The sequence below is a fragment of the Narcine bancroftii genome, unplaced genomic scaffold (assembly GCF_036971445.1).
Source record: "Narcine bancroftii isolate sNarBan1 unplaced genomic scaffold, sNarBan1.hap1 Scaffold_166, whole genome shotgun sequence".
Lineage (NCBI taxonomy): Eukaryota > Metazoa > Chordata > Chondrichthyes > Torpediniformes > Narcinidae > Narcine > Narcine bancroftii.
In genome coordinates, this window is record NW_027211901.1 from 831,521 (window position 1) to 855,329 (window position 23,809).

Consider the following 23,809-nt stretch of genomic DNA (forward strand, 5'->3'; position numbering starts at 1 on the left):
TTGACTGTGTGACATTGTTATGTGTGAGAGTCCCACCGTGTAAACTTGTTTTGTGTCTGAGTTTCACAGTGTTACCTTTTAATTTCGCTAAATTCGATATTGAAAATGTGATGTTAGTCAGTTCCTCAGTGTAACCTTTTTAGGTGAGTGAGGCCACAGAATATCCTTGTTATGTGAGTCAGTTCCACAGTGTAAACTTGTCATGTGAGAGAGTTTCACAGTCCAATATTGTTCACTTAGGGAATCCCATATTGTAAACTTCATGTAAGTGAGCCCCACAGTGTTAACTTGATTTGTGAATCATTTACACAGTGTGACCTTATTGTGAGTGATTCCCACCATGTAAACTTGTTATGTGTCTGAGTTTCACAGTGTAACCTTTTAATTTTGCTAAATTCGACATTGAAAATGTGATGTTAGTGAGTTCCTCAGTGCACCTTTTTTAGGTGAGTGTGTTCCACAGTGTGAGTGTGTCCCACCATTTGACCTTGTTATATGAGAGAGTTTCAAAGTGTGACGATGTTATCGAAGTGAATTCCACAGTGTCAACCTGTCTAGTTAGTGAGCCTCAGAGTGTAACATTGGTAGAGAGTGAGTTTGACTGTGTGACATTGTTATGTGTGAGATTCCCACAGTGTAAACTTGTTATGTGGGTGAGTTTCACAGTCTAACCTTGTAATTTTGCTAAATTCGATATTGAAAATGTTATGTTAGTGAGTTCCTCAATGAAACATGTTTAGGTGAGTGTGTTCCACAGTGTAACCGTGTTATTTTGGAGAGTTCCACAGTATAATTTTGGGTACTTAGGGCATCCCATATTGTAAACTTTATGTTAGTGAGTCCCACAGTGTAAATTTGTCATGTGAGTAATTTTCACAGTGTGACCTTATTATGTGAGTCCCACAAATTGACCTTATTATGTGAGAAATTCCCACAGAGTAAACTTGTAATGTCAGTGAGTTTGAAAGTGTGACATTGTTATGGAAGAGATTTCCACAGTGTCAACCTTTCTACTTAGTGGGTCTCAGGGTGTAACATTGGTATGGAGTGCGTTCGACAGTGTGACATTTTATGTGTGAGATTCCCAAGGTGTAAATTTGTTATGTGGGTGAGTTTCACAGTGTAACCTTGTAATTTAGCTAAATTCAGTTTTGAAAATGTTGTTTGTGAGTTCCTCAGTGCAACTTTTTTAGGTGAGTGTGTTCCACAGTGTGAGTGAGTCTCACCATTTGACCTTGTAATGTCAGTGAGTTAGAAAGTTTAACATTGTTATGGAAGTGAATTCCACAGTGTCAACCTGTCTAGTTAGTGGGCCTCAGAGTGTAACATTGGTATAGAGTGAGTTTGACAATGTGACATTGTTATGTGTGAGAGTCCCACCGTGTAAACTTGTTTTGTGTCTGAGTTTCACAGTGTAACCTTGTAATTTCGCTAAATTCGATATTGAAAATGTGATGTTAGTGAGTTCCTCAGTGCAACCTTTTTAGGTGAGTCAGCTCCACAGTGTAACCGTGTTATGTGAGTCTGTTCCACAGTGTAAATTTGTCATGTGAGAGAGTTGCACAGTATAATTTTGTTCACTTAGTGAATCCCATATTGTAAACTTCATGTTAGTGACTCCCACAGTGTAAACTTGTTTTGTGAATAATTTACACAGTGCGGCCTTGTAATTTCACTAAATTCTATATTGAAAATGTTATGTTAGTGAGTCCAACAGTGTGACCTTATTATCTGAGTGAGTTTCAAAGTGTGACATCATTATGGAAGAGAATTCCTCAGATTCAACCTGGCTAGTTAGTGAGTCTCACAGTGTAATATTGGTATGTCAGAGAATTCGACAGTGTGACGTTATGTGTTTGATTCCCACTGTTTAAACTTTTTATGTGATTGATTCCCACAGTGTAAATTTTTTATGTGAGAGAGTTCCACAGTGTAAGCTTGTTATCTGAGTCAGTTTCACGGTGTAACATTGTTATTTGAGGGATTCCCACAGTGTTCTCATGTTCTGTGAGTGAGTCGCACAGTTTGACCTGGTTATGTCAGTGAGTTCGACATTGAAAATGTAAAGTGAGTGATTTTCACAGTGTGGACTGGTTCTGTGAGTGAGTTCCACATTCAAACCATGTTATGTCAGTGAGTCCCACAGTGAAAACTGGTGAATTGATTGAGGACCAGAGTGTGAGCTTGTTATGTTGGTGACTTTCACAGTGTGACCTTGCTATTTGAGTTAGTTCCACAGTGTGATATTGATGTGCTAGTGAGTTCCACATTGCAAACCTATTATATGAGAGATTCCCACAGTTTAATTTTCTTATTGAGGGGGATTACACAACTTAACTTTGTTATTTGAATGAGTTCCACAGAAGGAACGTGATGTAATTTTTACCCACCGTCCTACCTTGTTATGTGAGTGAGTCCCACATTCTGACCTTGTTATATCACTGGGTTCGACATTGAAAATGTTTTGTTAGTGAGTTCCACAGTGTAACCTTGTTACGTGAGTGAGTTCCATTGTATAATCATGTTTTCTTTGTAAATCCCATATTGTACATTTTATGTTACTGAGTCCCACAGTGTAAGCTTGTTATGTGAGTAATTTTATCAGTGTGACCTGGAGATGTGATATTGTACTTTGAATTCAGCTTCAGATTTAGTAATAAAGTTTTGTATAAACTAAAGTGCTCTCAGTGTGTGTGTCTGTTTTCTTTCAGAAGCTCAAACATTGTGACCAATCTAAAACGAACAAAGTGAGAGGTACTACTTTACCCATTGCCGAGAGCACTTCAGGATGCCGGATGTGGAATAGTCCATCTGCAAGATGCTGGATGTGGAATGGTCCGCCTGCCATATACCGGATGTGGAAAGGACCACCTGCCAGATGCTGGATGTGAAATGGTCAAACTGCCAGATGCTGGATGTGGAATGGTCTGCCTGCCAGATGCCAGATGTAGAATGGTCTTATGGCCAGATGCCAGGTTTGGAAAGTTCCGCCTGCCAGATGCCTTAAATGGAATAGTCCTCCTGCCAGATGCTGGATGTGGAATGGTCCGCCTGCCAGATGCCAGATGTGGAATGATCTTCTGGTCAAATGCCAGATTTGGAAAGGACCTCCTGCCAGATGGCATGTGGAAGTCCTCCTGCCAGATGCCACATGTGGAATATTCCGCATGCCAGTTGCTGGATGTGGATTGGTCCACCAGACAGATGCCGGAGGTGGAATGGTCTTCCTGCCACATGCCAGATGTTGAATGGTCCGCCTACCAGATGCCAGATGTAGAATGGACCGCCTGAGGGATGCCAGATGTGTAATGGTCTGGTCCGCCTCCCAGTTGCTAGATGTGGAATGATGGACCTGACTGATGAAAGATATGGAATGGTCTGCCTGGCTGATGCTGGAGTGGAATAGACCACGTTGCCAGATGAGGAATAGTTTGCTGGAGTGGAATAGACCACAGTTGCCGGATGAGGAATGGTTTGCTGTCAGATGCCAGATGTGGAATGGTGTTTTTCCTAGATGCAGGATGTGGAGTGTTCTCTGGCCAGATGCCAGATGTGGCATTGTCCTCCCACTTGAGGTCAGATATTGACTAGTCTACCTGACAGATGCCAGATGTGCAATGGTCTACCTGTGAGACGCCGGATTTGGAATGGACCACTTGTCAGATGCCGGATGCAGAATGGTCTGCATGTCAGATGTCAAATGTCATATCAGCTTCCTGCCATTTGCTGGATATGGAAACGTCCACTTGCCAGTTGCCAGATGTGTAATGGTTCACCGGCCATATGCCAAATGTAGAATTATCTTCTGGACAGATGCTGGATGTGGAATGGAATTCATGCCAGATGCCAGATGTGGAATGGTCTGCGTGGCTGATGCTGGTGTGGAATAGTCCACCTGCCAGATGCTGGAGGTTGAATGGTCATCCTGACAAATTGCAAATGTGGAATGGTCCGCCTAGAAGGTGCCAGATATGGTATTGTCCTCCTGCCATATGTGGAATGGTTCACTTGACAGATGCCAGATGTGAAATAGTCCACCTGCCAGATGCTGGATGGTGAATGGTCAACAGATACCAGATATGGAATGATCCATCTGAAAAATGCCTGATGTGAAATGGTATGCCTGCCAGATGCTGAATGTATAATGGTACTCCTGCCAGATGCTGGATGTGGAATGAGCCACCTGGCTGACGCTGTAGTGGAATAGTCCATCTGCCAGATGCCTGAGGTTGAATGGTCATCGTGCCAGATGCCAGATGTGGAATTGTCTGCCTACCAGATTTCAGATGTGAAATTGTCCACTTGCCAGATATCAGAGGTGGAATTGTCCTCCTGCCAGATGACAGATGTGGAATGTCCTGCCTGGCTGATGTTAATGTGGAATAGTCCACCTGCCAGATGCAGAGGTGGAATGGTCATCCTGACAAATTGCAGATGGAATGGTCCACCTACCAGATGCCAGATATGGTATGGTCCTACTGCCAGATGTGAAATTGTCCAATTAACAGATGCCAGATGTGAAATGGTCCACCTGCCAAACACTGGATATTGAATGGTCGACAGATGCCAGATATGGAATGGTCTGCCTGAAAAATGCCTGATGTGAAATTGTCTGCCTGCCAGATGCCGATTGTAGAATGGTACTCCTGTAGAATGCCAGATGTGGATTGGATTGGTCCAGCTTTCAATTGCCAGATGTGGATTGGTTTCCTGCCAAATGCCAGATGTGGAATGGTATACCTGCCAGATGCTGAATGTGGAGCAGTTGGCCTGCCAGATGCCAGATTTGGACTGGTCTGCCAACGAGATGCCGGATTTAGAATTGACTACCTGCCAGATGCCGGATGTGGAATGGTCTGCCTGTCAGATGCTGGATGTGGAATGTTCCTCTGCCAGATTCCGGATGTGGAATGGTACACCTGCCAAATGTTGGAGGTGGAATGGTCCTCATGTGAGAATCCGGATGTGGAATGGACTTCGTGCCAGTTTCTGGATGTGGAATGGACTGCTAGCAACTTACAGAATGTGGAATGGTCCTTTGCCAGATGCTGGATGTGGAATGTTCTGCCTGTCAGATTCATGATGTGGAATGGCCTTCCTGGAAAATGTCCGATATGGAATGGTCCATCTGACATATGCTGGATGAGGAATAGTCTGCCTGCCAGAAGCAAGAAGGAGAATGGTCTTCCTAGTTGCTGGATCTGGAATGGTTCTTCTTCCATATGTCGGATTTCCAATGGTCCACCTGCCAGATGCCGGATGTAGAATGGTCTTCCTGCCAGATGCAGTGACTCCAATTTGACAGTTAGGAGATGGTTTAACAGTGATGTACTGTAAACTGAAGCAGATATTATGATATCAGGTACACAGTGTTGAGAGGGTTTAACAGTGATGTACAATAAACTGTGCCAAATACAGTAACACGGGTCTCATAGTGGGGAGAAAGATTAACGGTGATGTTCAGTAGAGTTAGACAGATCCTGTGACAAAGGTTTCACAGTGTTGAGAAGTTTAAATAGTGACGTACGATAAACTTTGGTGGATATGGTGACCGAGTTTAAAGTGGAGAGATGGTTTAATGGTGATATATGGTAGACTCAGGCATATTTTGTGACACTGTGTTCACAGTAGTGAAATGGTTAAAAAGTGATGTACGATAAACTGTGTCAGATACTGTAACACCAGGTTCACAGTAAGGAGAAGGTTTAATGGTGATGTACGGCAGACTGAGGCAGAGACCGTTACACTGGGTTCACAGTTTGGAGAAAGTTTACAGTTTTGTACAATAAACTGTGGCAGAAACTCTGACAAGAGGTTTCCAGTTGTCATAAGGTTTAATGGTGCTGTAAGATAAACTGTGACAGATACTGAGACACCAAGTTCACAGATGTGAGAATGGTTGACTGAGGCAGGTACTCAGACACTGGGCTCACAGTAGTGAGAAGGTTTAACGGTGATGCATGGCAGACATAGGCAAATAATGTTACACCGGGTTCACAGTGGGCAGAAGGTTTAACGGTGATATACGGAAGAATGAGGAAGATACTGTGAGACAGGGTTCACAGCAGCAGTGAGAAGGTTTAACAGTGATGTCCAATATAATGCAGCAAATACTGTGACACTGGATTCACATTTGAGAGATAAAACAACAGTGATGTATGGAAGACTGAGGCAGATACTGTGACACCAGTTACACAGTGGGGAGAATGTTTAATGAGGATGTACGGTACACTTTGACAGATACTGTTCACACCAGGTACACAGTAGTGAGTAGGTTTAACAGTGATGTATGATAAATTATGGCAGATGCAGAGACACCAGGTTCACAGTGAGGAGAAGGTTTTATGATGTTTGTTAGAGTGAGACAGATACTGTGACATTGAGTTCACAGTGGTGGAAGATTTAACAGTACGATAAACAGTCCCAGGTTCTGTGACACCTGATAACCATTTGTTAGTGGATTTAAGAGTGTAGGATTATGTGTAGCAGATATTTTGACAGAAGGTTCAAAGGGGAAAGAGGTTTAATGGCGATGTACGATAATCTGTGGCAGATAGAGAGACAATGGGTTTACAGTGGGGAGAAGGATGAACAGTGATATATGATAAACTGTGGCAATACTGTGACATGATGTTCACAATATTATGAAGTTTTAATGGTGATGTATAATAAACTCTGGCATATACTATGACCCCGGTTTCACAGTGGGGAGAAGGTTCAACATTGATGTACAATAAACTACGTCAGATACTGTGACACTGGGTTCACAGTAATGAGAATGTTTAACAGTGATACACGATAAACAGTTCCAGATATTATGACACCGGGTTCACTGTGGGGAGATGGTTTAATGGTGATGTATGGCAGACTGAGACAGATATTATAAACTCCATGAGATACTGTGACACCGGGGTCACTGTGGGGAGTGGTTTAATGGTGATGAACAGAAGACAGAGGCAGATACTGTGAAACCGGATTCACAATGGGGAGAAGGTCAATCATTGCTGGACAATAAACTGTGCAAGATACTTTGACCCTAGGTTCACAGTGCGAGAAGCTGTCACAGTAATGAACGATGAACTGTGTCAAATACTGTGACCCCAGGTTCACAGTGGGGAGAAAGTTTAATGGTGATGTACGGTAAATTGAGATGGATACTGTGACACTAGTTGAATAGAGGGAATGAGTTTAAACAGTGATGAACGATAAACTGTGTCAAATATTGTGACACTGGGTTCACATCCGTCATACGGTTGAACAGTAATGTACGATAAACTGTGTTTGATACTGTGACACCAAGTTCACAATGGGGAGAATGTTAATGGGAATGTAGGTAGATGGAGACCGATACTGTGACACAGATTTCAGAGTATGGAGTAGGTATAACAGTGATGTACAATAAACAGCGGGAGATACCGCATTCACAGTGGGGGAGAAGGTTAACGGGGATGGATGGTACATTAAGGGAGATACTGTGGCACCAGGTTCACAGTGGGGAGAAGGTTTAACGTGATGTACGGTAGACTGAGGTAGATACTATGACACAAGGCTCATTGTATTGTTAATTTCTCTTCATTACAACATCTAATTTATATGCTCCATTTTTTTTGTGGCAACTTCCAAACTTTCCATAAAGTTAAATTCCAATCAGATTTTGTTCATTTAAATAGGTCACCATTAAAAGCCCAAATCATTTGGTCTCTAAAGTACGCCTCACAAAATTAAATTCTTTACTTGGGTTTGGTTGCAACAGCTCTTCAGTTTGCTTCATTATTTTTTCAGTCCCTCGTTTTGTGTTTTCTTTTTTGCCTGTGCAGCTTCACCAAATGGGCATCCAACTCTGTCTTCTCAGCTTGACCCAACGTCTCCTCTGTAAACTTAAGCAAAGCAAGGAGACCAAAGTTAAAATTTTCACATTTGCATTTTCAAAAACAAAAATGGCGCTGTGCCTTGCAGTTTCACATCATAACCCCACTTGCTAAACTTGCAAGCAAATGCAAGACATCCAACAGCTGGAAATTTGCAATAGAACTGGTTGGTTAAAGCAAAGATTCCACCCAGTCACCCCATTAAAGGCCTCCAAGTTAACAACAGATAGCAACCTGAAAGTTAAACACAAAGATCTGTATCAGGAAGATTAACGGGCTTTTAAAAAAAAATCATATCCACTCATAAAAGAAAACTCATAAGGGAACACCGGGCTCTTGTTGAACAATTCCTGTTGTATTCCTCAAAATGGTTTGAATCTTGATTTCAAGCAGAGTCATTTGGTGAGATTGTTGGTCCAGAACAAACCCTGCCCACACACTCCCTTAAATACCTGCAAAGTCCTGGCTCAGCTCTGCTCCATGCTAAAGCTATCAGAGCTTTTCTGAAGAGATATCAGAATTCAGATGCAGATACGACGAGTCAGAAACACCCTAATACTTCCCTGAACAACACACCTCTCTCTGAAAACCAGCAAGAACCTTCCTGAACTGTAATGTTTTTTTTACCTTTCGAGCACCAAAGCCTGGTGAATTTTATATATGTTAAATTCTGTGCACAGTGTAAGAATGGCCTGCAACCAGTGAACTTGGAGGAATGAGAAGTGAGATTGGACTGTGAACCAAAGAACTTTTCTGAACTTACACACACATTACACACACGTGCACTTAGAATTAGAAGGGGGGTAAGTTAAGTAAAGTAATTTAAAGTAGTAAAACAGTCATAAGTTGAAGTGTAATTCCATATTCATGTTTAAAGATAATTAAAATCAATGGCGAATCTGTCTGCCTCACAGCAGGAAAAAAGCAATTTTGTGTGATAAAACACTTTTTAATTACATGACAGTAAATAGAGAGAGAGGTTCAAGTTTCAAACTATTACAAACTCCAGTCACCAGAGCTACCTGGATTATACCTCTTCCGACTTTATTTTTTTGCAAGGACACCACATTGTATATTGATATGTTTTTGAAAGAGATTATTGTAGGAGTCGTGGAGGCCACAAACAAACACAAACACTTCACAAAACAGCTCTTATTTAAAATGCAAGAGCTTTGCTGATAGAGAGTCATTCAGGCGCCAAGAGCCTTTGCAAAGACAAAACAAGGAGACTGCTTTGCTAAAGAATTTCAAAAGCAGGTGTAAATGGATTATTGATTTTAAATCAACTGATGAATGGACTCAGAAGTTTGGGTCCGGTGCAGTAATCTGGCTGGTTGCAGTTTGCTGTTCTAAGAAGGTCATGTGCTTTTGCAAGCAGAGAGGAGAGACCAAATATGCTTTTTCTAATAGAGAGATGGCAAGCTGAAGACGGTTTGTGAGTTCTCAGTTCAGCCTGTTGAAAAACTTTTAATCCAAACTATAGGAAATGGCTGGCCTGAGTGTTTCACCTGAAATAAGGAAAACAAAAGGAACTCTATGGTGACCTGCAGAAGAGGTGATCATTTGGAAAACCGTGACGGGTTTCATTGACAAGACCCCAAAGTGGCTGATCAGAGGGAATCAGTTTTTGTGTGTCCAATGAGCAAGAAATCCCTCTCTGAAACCAACAAGAGCCTTCCTGGAGGGGTAACCATTCACTTTTAAGCACCAGAGCTTGGTGCAAATTCATAAATGTTGAATTCTGTGCACAGTATAAGAATTGATAGACACCAGTGAACATGGAGTTGTGTCAAAGAACTTTATGCACATTAAATACACCTGCACTGAGAATTAGAACGGGGCAATGTAAGGCTGTTAAGTTAATAGTGATAAGTTAAAGTTTGATCCTGTTTTTTTGTTTAAAGAAAATTAAAAATGACGTTTGTTTAAGTATCCTTTGTCTTGGTGATTTTCTATTGCTGCTAGGTTTTGGGTCCTCTGGGCCTGCAAAAGTCCCAAGGAAGTTTTCCACTCCAGAACACCCAAAATGTCTTATTTCTTCAATAAATGCAGATTCCCCCATAAAGCCTGCACCCATATCTCCAATTCTCTTTCTGCCCTTGCCCCACCTCCTTTCTGGCAGAATAAGGACAGAATCCTCAGATTTCTCGCTTACCACCCATCAGCTGCCACATCTGACACATTATCCTTGAACACTTCCAACTTCAGCACCATTCTCTAACCTGCTACATCTAACCCACTCCACTCAGATCCTCTTTTCACAGGGGCACGTCTTTCTGTGACTCCCTCGACAGCACTTCCCTCTCCCTTGACAGCACTTCCCTCTCCACCCACCACCACCTGACGCACTCCCCTTTGGAATTGCAGAAATTTCCAAACTTGTCCCTCCATTTCCTGCCACCTCCATCCAAGGCCACAATCAGACCTTCCAGGTGAGGCACTGTTTCACATGCACCCCATCCAACCTAATCTACTACATTTGGTCGACTCAGTTGACCTCGATATCACCAAGACCAAATACAGACTGGGTAGCCATTTTGCTAAACACCTGTGCTCTGTGGATCTAACCTTGAGCTTCCTGTGGCCTACCATATCATTTCTCAAACCCTTCCAGCAACATGTCTGTTGGCCCCATCCTTTGGCAGGCTGAGGGCACACAAACTTAAAGAAAACATATTATATTCCTCCTGGGCAGCCTTAAACTCTATAGCATGAATACGAATGTTTCTAATTTTAACCAATCACTCACCTCTGTCTGATTTCAGTTTCCATCTCTTGATCTACTGCCCATTTGAATAAAATTACTAATTTAAGGTAAAAGAGTTGACAGTGGTGTTTTCCCCATATAGCTTGCCATTGAACAACTGGCAAAATTAAGTTGCGCTTGTTGCAAAATGAATGGTGTTATTGTTCAAAATCTCCCTGAGATTGAAAGTATTCTTGTACTGAATAGACATCTGGGCCAAATGGCTATTTAAGGACATTCTGTACCTGATTGTACATCCTGAAGTACAATGAGTAATTCTCTCCACTAAAGATTGTTACATCTATACAGAACATGTATTAATACACAAAACAATCACACCTCCTTATTGGTCAGGAAGCGCCTAAACCACACAAGGAGACTGAGGAGGTCAAGGCCAACGGCTCTCATCCTGAGATTTTACAGGAGCGCAGTTGAGTCTCCTGTCTGGCTGCATCATTGGATGGTCTAGTAGCTGTAAAGCATCAGACAGGAATGATGCAAAGAGTTGTGAGGATCACTGGGGTCTCCCTTTCTTCTGTAGATGACATTTACTGGGAGTGTTGTTTAAATAGGGCTCAAGGAATTGTAAAAAGACCATTTCCATCCAGTGCACAGCATACTGCAATCCACTGAAGAGGTACTGGGCTTCTCCTCCAGGAAAAACAAGGACTGGTTTGACGAAAACAGCCAGGAAATCCAGGAGCTGCTGGCAAAGAAGCGAGCTGCCCACCAGGCTCACCTTACAAAGCCGTCCTGTCCAGAGAAGAAACAAGCCTTCCGTCGCGCATGCAGCCATCTTCAGCGCAAACTCCGGGAGATCCAAAATGAGTGGTGGACTAGCCTCGCCAAACGAACCCAGCTCAGCGCGGACATTGGCGACTTCAGGGGTTTCTATGAGGCTCTAAAGGCTGTGTACGGCCCCTCACCCCAAGTCCAAAGCCCGCTGCGCAGCTCAGACGGCAAAGTCCTCCACAGCGACAAGATCTCCATCCTCAACCGATGGTCAGAACACTTCCAATCTCTTTTCAGTGCCAACCGCTCAGTCCAAGATTCCGCCCTGCTCCAGCTCCCTCAACAGCCCCTAAGGCTAGAGCTGGATGAGGTTCTCACCCTGGATGAGACATATAAGGCAATCGAACAACTGAAAAGTGGCAAAGCAGCAGGTATGGATGGAATCGCCCCAGAGGTCTGGAAGGCTGGCGGCAAAACTCTGCATGCCAAACTGCATGAGTTTTTCAAGCTTTGTTGGGACCAAGGAAAACTGCCTCAGGATCTTTGTGATGCCACCATCATCACCATGTACAAAAACAAAGGCGAGAAATCAGACTGCTCAAACTACAGGGGAATCACGTTGCTCTCCATTGCAGGCAAAATCTTCGCTAGGATTCTACTAAATAGAATAATACCTAGTGTCGCCGAGAATATTCTCCCAGAATCACAGTGCGGCTTTCGCGCAAACAGAGGAACTACTGACATGGTCTTTGCCCTCAGACAGCTCCAAGAAAAGTGCAGAGAACAAAACAAAGGACTCTACATCACCTTTGTTAACCTCACCAAAGCCTTTGACACCGTGAGCAGGAAAGGGCTTTGGCAAATACTAGAGCGTATCGGATGTCCCCCAAAGTTCCTCAACATGATTATCCAACTGCACGAAAACCAACAAGGTCGGGTCAGTTACAGCAATGAGCTCTCTAAACCCTTCTCCATTAACAATGGCGTGAAGCAAGGCTGTGTTCTCGCACCAACCCTCTTTTCAATCTTCTTCAGCATGATGCTGAACCAAGCCATGAAAGACCCCAACAATGAAGACGCTGTTTACATCCGGTACCGCACGGATGGCAGTCTCTTCAATCTGAGGCGCCTGCAAGCTCACACCAAGACACAAGAGAAACTTGTCCGTGAACTACTCTTTGCAGACGATGCCGCTTTAGTTGCCCATTCAGAGCCAGCTCTTCAGCGCTTGACGTCCTGCTTTGCGGAAACTGCCAAAATGTTTGGCCTGGAAGTCAGCCTGAAGAAAACTGAGGTCCTCCATCAGCCAGCTCCCCACCATGACTACCAGCCCCCCCACATCTCCATCGGGCACACAAAACTCAAAACGGTCAACCAGTTTACCTATCTCGGCTGCACCATTTCATCAGATGCAAGGATCGACAATGAGATAGACAACAGACTCGCCAAGGCAAATAGCGCCTTTGGAAGACTACACAAAAGAGTCTGGAAAAACAACCAACTGAAAAACCTCACAAAGATAAGCGTATACAGAGCCGTTGTCATACCCACGCTCCTGTTCGGCTCCGAATCATGGGTCCTCTACCGGCACCACCTACGGCTCCTAGAACGCTTCCACCAGCGTTGTCTCCGCTCCATCCTCAACATCCATTGGAGCGCTTTCATCCCTAACGTCGAAGTACTCGAGATGGCAGAGGTCGACAGCATCGAGTCCACGCTGCTGAAGATCCAGCTGCGCTGGATGGGTCACGTCTCCAGAATGGAGGACCATCGCCTTCCCAAGATCGTGTTATATGGCGAGCTCTCCACTGGCCACCGTGACAGAGGTGCACCAAAGAAAAGGTACAAGGACTGCCTAAAGAAATCTCTTGGTGCCTGCCACATTGACCACCGCCAGTGGGCTGATAACGCCTCAAACCGTGCATCTTGGCGCCTCACAGTTTGGCGGGCAGCAACCTCCTTTGAAGAAGACCGCAGAGCCCACCTCACTGACAAAAGGCAAAGGAGGAAAAACCCAACACCCAACCCCAACCAACCAATTTTCCCCTGCAACCGCTGCAACCGTGTCTGCCTGTACCGCATCGGACTTGTCAGCCACAAACGAGCCTGCAGCTGACGTGGACTTTTTACCCCCTCCATAAATCTTCGTCCGCGAAGCCAAGCCAAAGAAGAAGACAGCATCTTTAACCACGTCCATCATCAAAATCAGGACTGCCAGGCTGGGGAATAGCTTCTTCCCACAGGCTGTGAGATGGAAGAAAAGTACCCTGTAAGTGGGATAATCATCCCAAATATTTATATATGTAGAGGCTACTTCGATAGGGCTACTAAAGCAACACACCCACACACACACACACACCAGGTTAGTCAACACAAGACTGCTTTATTCAGACTTTACAGGCTTCTTTGATTTAGTGTGTTCTGGGCTACATGGGACATCATTATGAGTTTGCTTCTGAACCACAGGAACGCAGATTTAAATGAAGCCGTGTGAGTGTCCCGTGCCATCCGGCAGGAGAATCCACAGATCAACGTGCCGTTCCTCGCCACGAAGCACACGCGTGGACAGTCAATTAAATGGATGAGTTCCCAACTGTCTGTCTTATATTTTCACTCGCGTGCCAAAGAACCTTACCCGCTCGGCCCACTACACAGCTGCTAAACCACCCAGTTCCCCTCCAGAACCTTCACAGAAACTAAAACATCAGCTGCATGCACCTGAGGTGGACCCCCTCGCCGTCTGGGCTGGGGGCACTGAAATAGGTGAAGCAGGTTTCACATGGGCAGGCTTGAGTCTACACTAAACAGCTGTGAATGTCCCCTTATGTCCAAAGTATACACAAGCCCATCCTTCTTCACCACATGGAAAGGGCCCTCATACGTTAATTGTAATGGCGCTCCTGGGACCTGTCCGCGCACAAAAACAAAATCAGCGTCCAGGAATGGTGGGGCACATTCTGTTTAGGTGACCCATGCCAGTGGGTAGGAAAAAGTTTGCTGATCATGACTCCATGTCAAAGCTGTGAAGGAAATTCAGGTCAGAGTTGGTTGTGAAATGAATGTCCCATGAAACTGTAAGAACTGTACCATAAACCATCTCTGTGGACAATGCGGACATATCTTCCCTTGAAGAGATGTGCACTCCGAATAGAATCCATGGCAACTCATCGACCTAATTGGGACTGGTGAGTCAGGCCTTAAGTGCGGACTTCAGTTGCCAGTAGAAACGTTCCACAAGTCTGTTGGACTGTGGATGAATTGTGCTCAACGATCTGAAGTAATGTGTGTCGGAAAACCAAATCTAGCCATCCAATCGACAGTGAATGCTCTTGCCCTTGTCTCAGTGTCACTGGATGGCAACGGGACAGCCTCTGACCAGCGTGTGAAACGTTCTATGACTGTTAGAATGTATTTCAAAATTTGAGATAATGGCAATGATCCAAGCAGGTCCACATGCACGTGTTCCAACCGCCTGTGTACCACCAGAAAATGTTGAAGAGGTGCCTTATTGTGCCACTGAATTCTGGCAGTGTGGCAGGAGGTACCTGTGCAGACCCATTATGCAACACCCTTTTTTAGTCCATGCCATACATATTTATTTGACACGAGCTTGACAGATGTTCTGATGGACGGATGAGACAAGGTGTGTATCTGGTCAAAAAGGCGTTGCCTCCAAGATGCCGGAATCACTGGTCTAATGTAGCCCAAAGACATGTCACAAAGTAAGGTTGGCCGCCCAGTTGTGATGCCACCTGCAGTATGTCCAAGTTAGTCATGGTCGTACTATATGGCTGACCATCGAGGTCCATTGCCTGGACACTGGCTAATTCAGGAATATCAATCTCATCCTGAATATGATATACAGTCGGTCTGGACAGAATATTCATGACGCCATTGTTTTTACCAGATGTTTTCCAAGTAGATTTAAGGGAATTCTAAATATCTGCCCTAAGTGCCAATAAGCTGCTGGCAGGTTTGAACAGCATTCTTCAACCCAAGTGGCATCCTAAGAAATTCAAAAAGCCCAGAAGGGGTAATAATTGCCATTTAAGGAATGTAATACTTATGGGCTGGGATAAATGGGGAACAGTGGGGAACAGATGGGGCAAAGTGGGGAACATTGTGAAGAATGGGCAACAGGGTGGAACAGATGTGGTACACCTGTTCCCCACTATTCCCCAGCTGTTCCCCACCAGTTCCCCACTATTCACCACTGTTCCCCATGATTCCCCACTCTTCCCCTCATTACCCAATCTGTTCCCCACTGTTCCTCCCATTTGTCTCTGTTCCCCACTGTTCTCCATTGTTCCTCAGCGATCCCCACTTTTCCTCATCTCTTCCTTTCATTCCTCAATTTTCACCTCTGTTGCCCACTATACACCACTTTTCCCCTCTGTTCCCCACTGTTCCCTCACTGTTCCCCACTGTTCCTAAAAGAAGTCTGTAAAGTCTGAATAAAGCAGTCTTGTGTTGACTAACTTGGTGTGTGTGTGTTTGTGTGTGTATTACTTTAGTAGCTCTACCGAAGTCGCCGCTACAATTGGGGACCCCAAATGCAAGATTCAGGGAAGCTTGAATCTCCAGTTACCATGTACACAAGGACGGCAGCAGCTGTTGCCACCACGGCTGCAGTTAATGTGGTGGAACTTCACTTGCCTCCTTTCTGGACACATCAACCTCGGGTATGGCTTAATCAGGCTGAAACCCAGATTTGTCTTGTGGCATAATGGCAGAGGACATGAAATTCTGCCATGTAATAGGTGCATCGGACACTGCTGCAGCGTCTCAAGTAATAGAATATGTTGCCAATCCCCTGGCAGAAAACCAGTAAACCAGGTTCCGCCAATTTCTCCTGGACTCGCTGGAATTGACTAGACATGAGCACGACTTTTAAATATGGAGGACCTAGGTGATAGGAATCTATCCGATTTAATGAATGAGATGCTCGCATTAGCAGGTGGTTATTCTCATTGTTTACTTTTTGAGACTCTATTCTTGTCCAAACTCCCAGGTCGTGTCGCAATTGTTATTGTTATATGAAAGGGGTGTTTGGTTCGGTGCGGACTAGAAGGGCCTAATGGCCTGTTTCCGTGCTGTAATTGTTATGTTATATATATGTTAATACCAATCATTAACATGGATTTCCACCATCCTCATGACGTAGCGCAGGAGACTGACAGGCTGGATCACACTCCAACGCTAGAGTCTGCTCACGTACAGACTGTTTTCGCAGCAGATGCATATCCCGTGTCCTATGAGCCAACTATATCTTCAGTTCAATTAAAGAAGGATGAACATGCTGACAGGCAGTGAGAATGGTGTTTTTACCATGGTCGTTGGTGAAAAAATGCCCATAAATGTGTCCCGACATGTACCTATTACAGAAAAAAGGCAGGAAACGATAAGGCCGGCTACCATTTATGGCCATGGCAGCTGGCACAAGTACGTCCCATTGTATCTTCCAAGACTGCGCTGGTAAGCACATGTTTCTTGTAGACACGAGTGCTGAGGTTCGTTTGCTCCCACCCACCTATTTTGAAATAAAACCCACATAAACAACACCACCTGACTCTTCAAACACAAATGGGATGAAAATTCCCTGCTTTGGCACAGGATAGGTCACGATTGGGATAGGAGGTGTGACATTCCATTGGAATTGCGTATTGGCTTCCATTGCACAGCCTATTTTGGGTGCAGATTTTTTAAGGTCCCATGACTTGCCAGTAGATGTGAAGTGGAGGAAATTGGTTCCTGCTACCACTTTTCAAACATACCCTCTGGTATGCAGCAAAGGGAGAGTTTCCCACCTCGGGGTGCATACCTTGAACAAATGTGCACATGCTGCTCTGCTCAACGAATTTCCCTGTACTCTCTCACCTAATTTCAATATCTCCTAAACAGCCCAGGGTGTGTCCCATTACATAGACACTTCAGGCCCACCAAATTACGCCAGGGTTCGTCATCTTCCACCTGATAAACTGCGCAGGCAAGGGCAGAGTGAACTGCAATTGAGGAATTAGGCATCATTCAGCGCTCCAACAGTCCTTGGGCATCACTGTTAAACATGGTACCCAAGAAAACAGGTGGATGGAGACCCTGCAGCGATTACCGTAGATCAATAACTACAGCCGACAGATACCCTATACCTCATATGCAAGATGTCGCTGCCCATCTGCACAATTTCTGTGCTTTCTCCAAGGTAGATCTTGTCATGAGATCAAGTGTGGGGAAAAGTAGGGAATGGTGTGGAACCGTGGTGATCACTGCAGTAAAATGGAGAACACGGGAATATTGGTGAGCAGGGTGGAACAATGAGGAAAGGGGAACAGATGGGAAAGAGTGGGGAACACTGCAGAATGGAGGGGAACAAAAGGGAGTGGGGGAACTGATGGGAAACTCATGGGAAACAGTGGGGAACCATGGGTAACAGGTGGGAAACTGCTAGAAAACAGTTGGGATTGGTGGGGAACAGTGGGGAAAGTTGGGGAACAGGTGAAGAACAATGGGCTACAGTGCAGAACTGTGGGGAACAGATGTGAAACAGTAGAGAACTGTTCGGGAACAGCTGGAGAACAGAGGGGAACTGATGGGGAACAGTGGGGAACCATGGGGAACAGGTGGGAAACTGGTAGGAAACAGTTGGGATTGGTGGAGAAGAGTAGGGAACATTTGGGAACAGGTGAAGAACAGTGGGGGACAGTGATGAACTGTGGGGTAAAGAGGTGGAACAGTAGGGTACAGTGGAAAAATTGGTGAACAGCTGGAAAACAGAGGCGAAATGTGGGGAGCAGGGGAACAGTGTGGAAGAGATGGTGAACGGTGGAGAATGGGGGAAAAGTGGGGAACTGGTGGGAGACAGTTGGGGAACAGTGGCGAACAGGTGTGGAATAGCTGGGGAACAGTGGGAACAGGTTTGGAACAGTAGGAAAACGGTGGGGAACAGTGGGGAAAAGATGAGGGACAGTGGGAAACAGTTTAGAACAGATGGGGAACTGATGTGGAACATTAGTGAACAGTGGAGAAATGTGGGGAACTATCGGGAACATGTGTCGAACAGCTGGAGAACTGTGAGCAACTCTGGGAAACATTGGTGAAAACTGGGGAACTGTTGAGGACAGTGGGGAGCAATGGGGAACAGATGGTGAACAGTGGAGAACTGCGGGAAACAGTGTGGAAATTTAGGTCACAGATGGGAAAAAGAGGAGTATCTGATGGGCAACAATGGGAAACATGGGGTGCAGTGGGTAACAGTTGGGATCTGTGGGGAACAGTCGGGAACAGTGAGGAACAATAGGGGAAAGTGGGAGAAATGGGGAACAGTTGGGAACAGAGGGGAAAAGTAAAAAACAGAGGGGAACAGTGGTGAACAGAGTGGAAAAGTAGGGAACAGTTTAGAATAGATGGAGAGAAGTGGGGAACAATGAGGAACTGCGGGAGACTGTGGGAAACAGAGGAGAAGAATGAGTAACAGTGGGGTATACAGGGTAACGGGGAGAGCAGTGGGGAACAGAATGTGAACATTGGAGAATGTGGGGAACAGTGGTCAAAAGTGTGTGACAGATGGGGAACTGTGAGGAACAGTGGGAAACACGTGGCACAATTAGGGAACAGTGGTGTATAGTGGGCAACAGTGGGGAAAATTGAGGTACAGAAGGAAGACATGGGGAACAGTGGAGATCACTGAAAAACAGTGGAGAACAGTGGAACAGAGACAAATAGGGGGGAGCAATGGGGAACAGATATTGACCTGTGGAGAATGTGGGAACAGTGGGGAACAGATTGGGAAATGAGGGGAAAAGTGGGGAACCATGTGGAACAGTGGTGAAAAGTGGGAAACTGATGGGAAACAGCTGGATAACAGTGGGGAACAAATGGGGAACTGATGGGGAACAGTGGAGAACCATGGGAGCTGGTGGGATACTGTGGGGAAACAGTTGGGATTGGTGGAGAACAGTAGGGAACAGTGCGGAACAGATGGAGAACATTGGGGAAAATTGGGGCATATGGTCAAAAGTGCGGAACAGATGGGTAACAGTGTGGAACCGTGGGGAACACTGCAGAAAAATGGGAAATGGAGTGGAATACTGGAGAGCATAGGGGAACAATGAGGAAAGGGGAACAGGTGGGGAAAGTGGGGAACACTGAAGAACAGATGAGAACAGAGAGGAACAAAAGGGAGCAAGGAGAACAAATGGGGAACTGATGGGGAACAGTTGGGAAAACTGCTGGAAGACAGGTGGGATTGGTGAGGAACAGTGTGGAATAGTTGGGGAACAGGTGAAGAACAGTGTGGTAGAGTGAAGAATTGTTCGGAACAGATGGGGATCAGAGGGGAACAAAGGTGAAGAGTGAAGAACTGTTGGGGAACAGAGGGGTCAAAGGGGAAGAATGAGTAACAGTGGGTAATAGATAGTGTAAGGTAAAACATCATGAGATGGGAATGTGTAGGGAGTTACCCTGTACAGGGCTGTAACAAGAAGGGGAGGTGTCCTTGTACTCCTGTTAGGTAAAACATCATGAGATGGGAATGTACAGGGCTGTAACAAGATGTGAATGCATCCTTGTACTTACAAGATAAGAGAGACATTGATGGATTGAGAGGCAGGAAGCTAGCAGGGAAAGGATAGCAACAGTTTTAGTCATTGGACAAGTAATGATATGATGATGTTCTAAGCACATATCCAAGGGTATAAAAAATCACCATTTTGCTGATAACGGCAGAATGCATTCTCCGACTAACATGGTTAGTCGCAAGTGTTACAATCCGGTAATAAAGAACAAAGAACCCTGATTTCGACTCAGCCTGGTGTTTGTCTCACTCATTCATGAACAAAGCAGACCTAACAATTTGGTGACCCGACGTGATGGGTGAGTGAACACTGGACGACGGTTTCTGTTTTTTCTGACAATCATCTCAGCCGGCTGATAAAAAGGTCCAGAGAAGCCTGTTTTAACAAAATTCTCTTTTTTTTAAAAATCTTTATGATTGTCAGTAAGAACTGGAGATCGGACAAATTAGACGACCACAATTGAAGGTCGCATGCCAGGATTGTAACACGTAAGTGATTACAGACAAGATAAAAGTCCTTAAGGTGTTTGAATGACATTTATTAAGTGCTTCGCAAGAAACTACTAGAGTTTAAAAGTCTTTATTGTGTCGTTGCAAAGTCCAATAGAGTGAGAAGGTGGTCTATAAACAATTGAGGACCTGAGTTTTCTGCCCTAAACTGGTTATTAAGAGGAGAAATCTCCCACGTGAAGGTTGGGCTTTGAAAGAAAACAAAGGTTCAGGCTTATTGGCCTCAATTGTATCTGAGAGACTGACTTATAAATGTCCGGTAGGTATGATAATGTCTGTACACTTGAGAAGTTAAGAATTTATTTCCCCAATTCGCCGTGGTGGAATACCACAGCAGACACTAGAGACCTTGAGACAACAAAAAAAGTTCTCAGGGACGCCTGCCTGGTGAACAAGAACGACGACAGAAGGCTGCGACAGCTGTGTCCGGATCAGGTAGGAGATATTAATGAAAAAGTTGACAAACTCCTAAGAGACACCCGGTTTATTCGAAATACTTTTGATAAGTTAAATGAGGGTATTCCCAACATCACCAAGGAGATAAAGTTACGTAAATTCATAGATTGGTACAGGGAAACAGGACAAAAGTATAGCCCAAATATTTGGTTTTCTAGTTGTAATTTAACTTTCAGACCCCCTTGGGAAAACAGAGAGTGGAAAACGAGCAATCAGAGTATACAGGACAGTCTGAAGTCAATTGGAGGACAAGACTTAGAGACTGTTCCTTTAAAAGATATTAGTCATCCAGCTTGCAAGGAGACATTTTTAAAAGCAATTTTCGTTGACATAGATCCCCTAAACGGACAAAAACCTAAATTAAAACAGGCATTAGAAAGCGGTCCCGCAGCTATGGCTGTACAGTTGCCTGCTAAGACTTTTGACCAAGTTATTAAGGAAATTAATCAGGAATTAGAGGAGCGAAATACCAGTAATGCGGCATTGGAAAAACAAAAAATGCTCCGAAAATGTGTAGACCGCTGGAGGAAGAGGGGTTGGTTACCCGGGGGCACTGAGATGTTCCTGACAGGTGAGGAAAAAAAAATTTTAAAACGTAGTGTCTTAGATAAGCTGGAAGAAACAAAACACAGAAGGGAAAGGAAAAGTGCCTGTTTCCAGTTTCCAGCCACGAAGTGTCCGGGTTTGCTCTCTCCCTCCCTCCTTTCACCCTCCCCCCTCTCTCTTCTCTCCCCCTCTCTCTCTTCTCCCCCCCCTCCTCTCTCACCCACTCCCCCTCCCAATCCCAATCTGTGGCGGTGCTGCCCTGAAATCCCCAGGTTGGGCAGGGCAGAGAAATACAATTTGGTTTTAATTTTGTGCCCACAATTCCAGCTCCGCATCAAATGGGATCCTGTTTTATCCTCTCTCCCTCCCTTTTTCCCGCACCCCCACCATTGCGGGATCAGGGCAGACATTGTGGGTTGACGTGTAGCTCACTCGAGGTGGGAGGGAAGGAAGGAATGATAGTTCCCAGTGGTGGGAGACCCAATCTGATCCAGACCAGTGATCACAGGATGAGAACCTTTTAAAACCTTTGAAACGAAAGTGTTAATCTGAAGACTTTTCTTCCAGTGGGGCCAGTGCAAGGCATTTTCTCTCTCTATCTCTTGTGCTCTGTGTATCTGCCTCTCTATCTCTTTCTCTCGCTATGCTCTCTCTCTCTCTCTCTCTCTCTCTCTCTCTGGCACCCCAGATGGGATACTGGAGTCACGTCCCTTATATCCAGATATTGAGACACTGGGGTGTGACAAGAACCACGGGAATAGGGACACATCAGACGAGGTACAGGCCCCTTTAATAAAAATAGAAGGGGGAGTAATAGATGTAGAGACCCCTCTGGAGTCCAAGAAAATAGAAAAGGAGTTAGAGATACAGAAATGGAACATGAAAAAGGTTCAGGATAACATTAAAAACTTAAACAGAGATATTAATGTGCTGGGGCAGATCAGTGAGGATCAAAAAGAATTAATGGTAGGTGTATTTAAGGAAGTGGAAAAGATAACTACAACACTGTCAGGAGAAATTAAAGCTGAAGGAATGGTAATAGGAGTAAAGGACGAAAAGTGTAGTATAGAAGAGGAAACGAGATACGATCCACCATGGGAGGAAAGTAGAAGGAAAAGACTCGGGAGGGAGAAAAATAGACATGCCTACCTGGACATAGTTAGGACAAAAGAGAAAGATGTGAAACAACTAAACTATGGCCGAAAAGATTATCTTAGAGATGAACGTGACCAATATACCTTTGACCCTGAGACATTGGAAGCTGATAGGGACAGTGACAGTGACGAAGAAGAGTCAGAACAAGGTGGGATAAATAAATGCATGCCAAGAGTAAAGAAGGAGCAGAAATCCCCAAAATTGAGATATCAATGCCCATTACTGATCACGGGACGGGGAACTCAAAAATATGTACCCTGGTCACGAATGGACTTAGAGAGTTTAATGAAAAAACTACCTCCGTTGAGTAATGGGGCTAGTCCATGGATTTCTTGTTTTGAGCGAGAAACCTGCCAAGAACAATTAGCACTCGCAGATGTCAGAACTATCATGATAAAATTAAAGGCAGAAGGGGCCCTGAAGCAAATAGAGAAAATTTAAGCAGTAAATTGGGGGATGAAATAGAATTTAACCCACTTTGGAATAAATTTTGGGAAGCACTTAGAGAAACATTTCCTACACCCTATAGTTTGGATGCCTTGGTAACCCTTCAACTAAAGGAAGGAGAGACTGCACACGAGTATTTCACTCGAGCATGGGACTTATGGGAAACAGGGACTGGAGAAAGACCTGACCACAGCCCCTTAGGAAGGGCTCACTTTCGTAATGGGATAATAAACGGACTACCTGCTACGGTTCAAGCAAAATTAAGGGACATTGTGGGATTAGAGACAATGTCAGAGGATTTGTGGAAAAGACACCTGACACATGCAATCAAACGACATCGTCAATCAGAGCATGCTAAGTCAGAAAGTGCGTCCCAGAAGGAGGTGGACAAGACAACCGATAAATTGGTGAGAGCCATAGAACATATAGGGGTTAAATTAGCGGCCCAACAGAGAGTCCCACAGGTCATGGGGCCAGTGATAAATCCGGGACCCCAAGTAAGAAATGGTTGGGAAAGACAGCTAGGTACAATGTATAGAGGGGAACATGCAGTATGCTGGTACTGCCAAAATCCTGGACACTACCAGCGGAACTGTCCGGAGGCTGGGAGAGCAAGGGGAAAAAGATTACCCTCTATGAGAGGCTATCGGGGAAGAGGAGGAAACTTAAGAGGACAAGCAAGGGGTAGGGGTGGACACATTGATGGGCCCCAGAGAATCGGGGGGTGGCAGAGTGATCAACAAGTCCAGGCACCTCAGTGTAATGACTATATTGAGGAAG

At 44.8% G+C, this 23,809-nt stretch overlaps 1 long non-coding RNA gene across 1 annotated transcript in view; it reads right to left on the bottom strand.

Moving 5' to 3' along the window:
• Window positions 1-7,574: 7,574 nt before the first annotated feature.
• The window catches only part of LOC138750558 (uncharacterized), a 488,292-nt gene continuing 472,057 nt past the window's right edge, over window positions 7,575-23,809 (bottom strand). Inside the window, exon 3 of the long non-coding RNA XR_011349384.1 lies at window positions 7,575-7,877. This is a non-coding gene — a long non-coding RNA (uncharacterized lncRNA). The remainder of the gene's footprint in view (window positions 7,878-23,809) is intronic.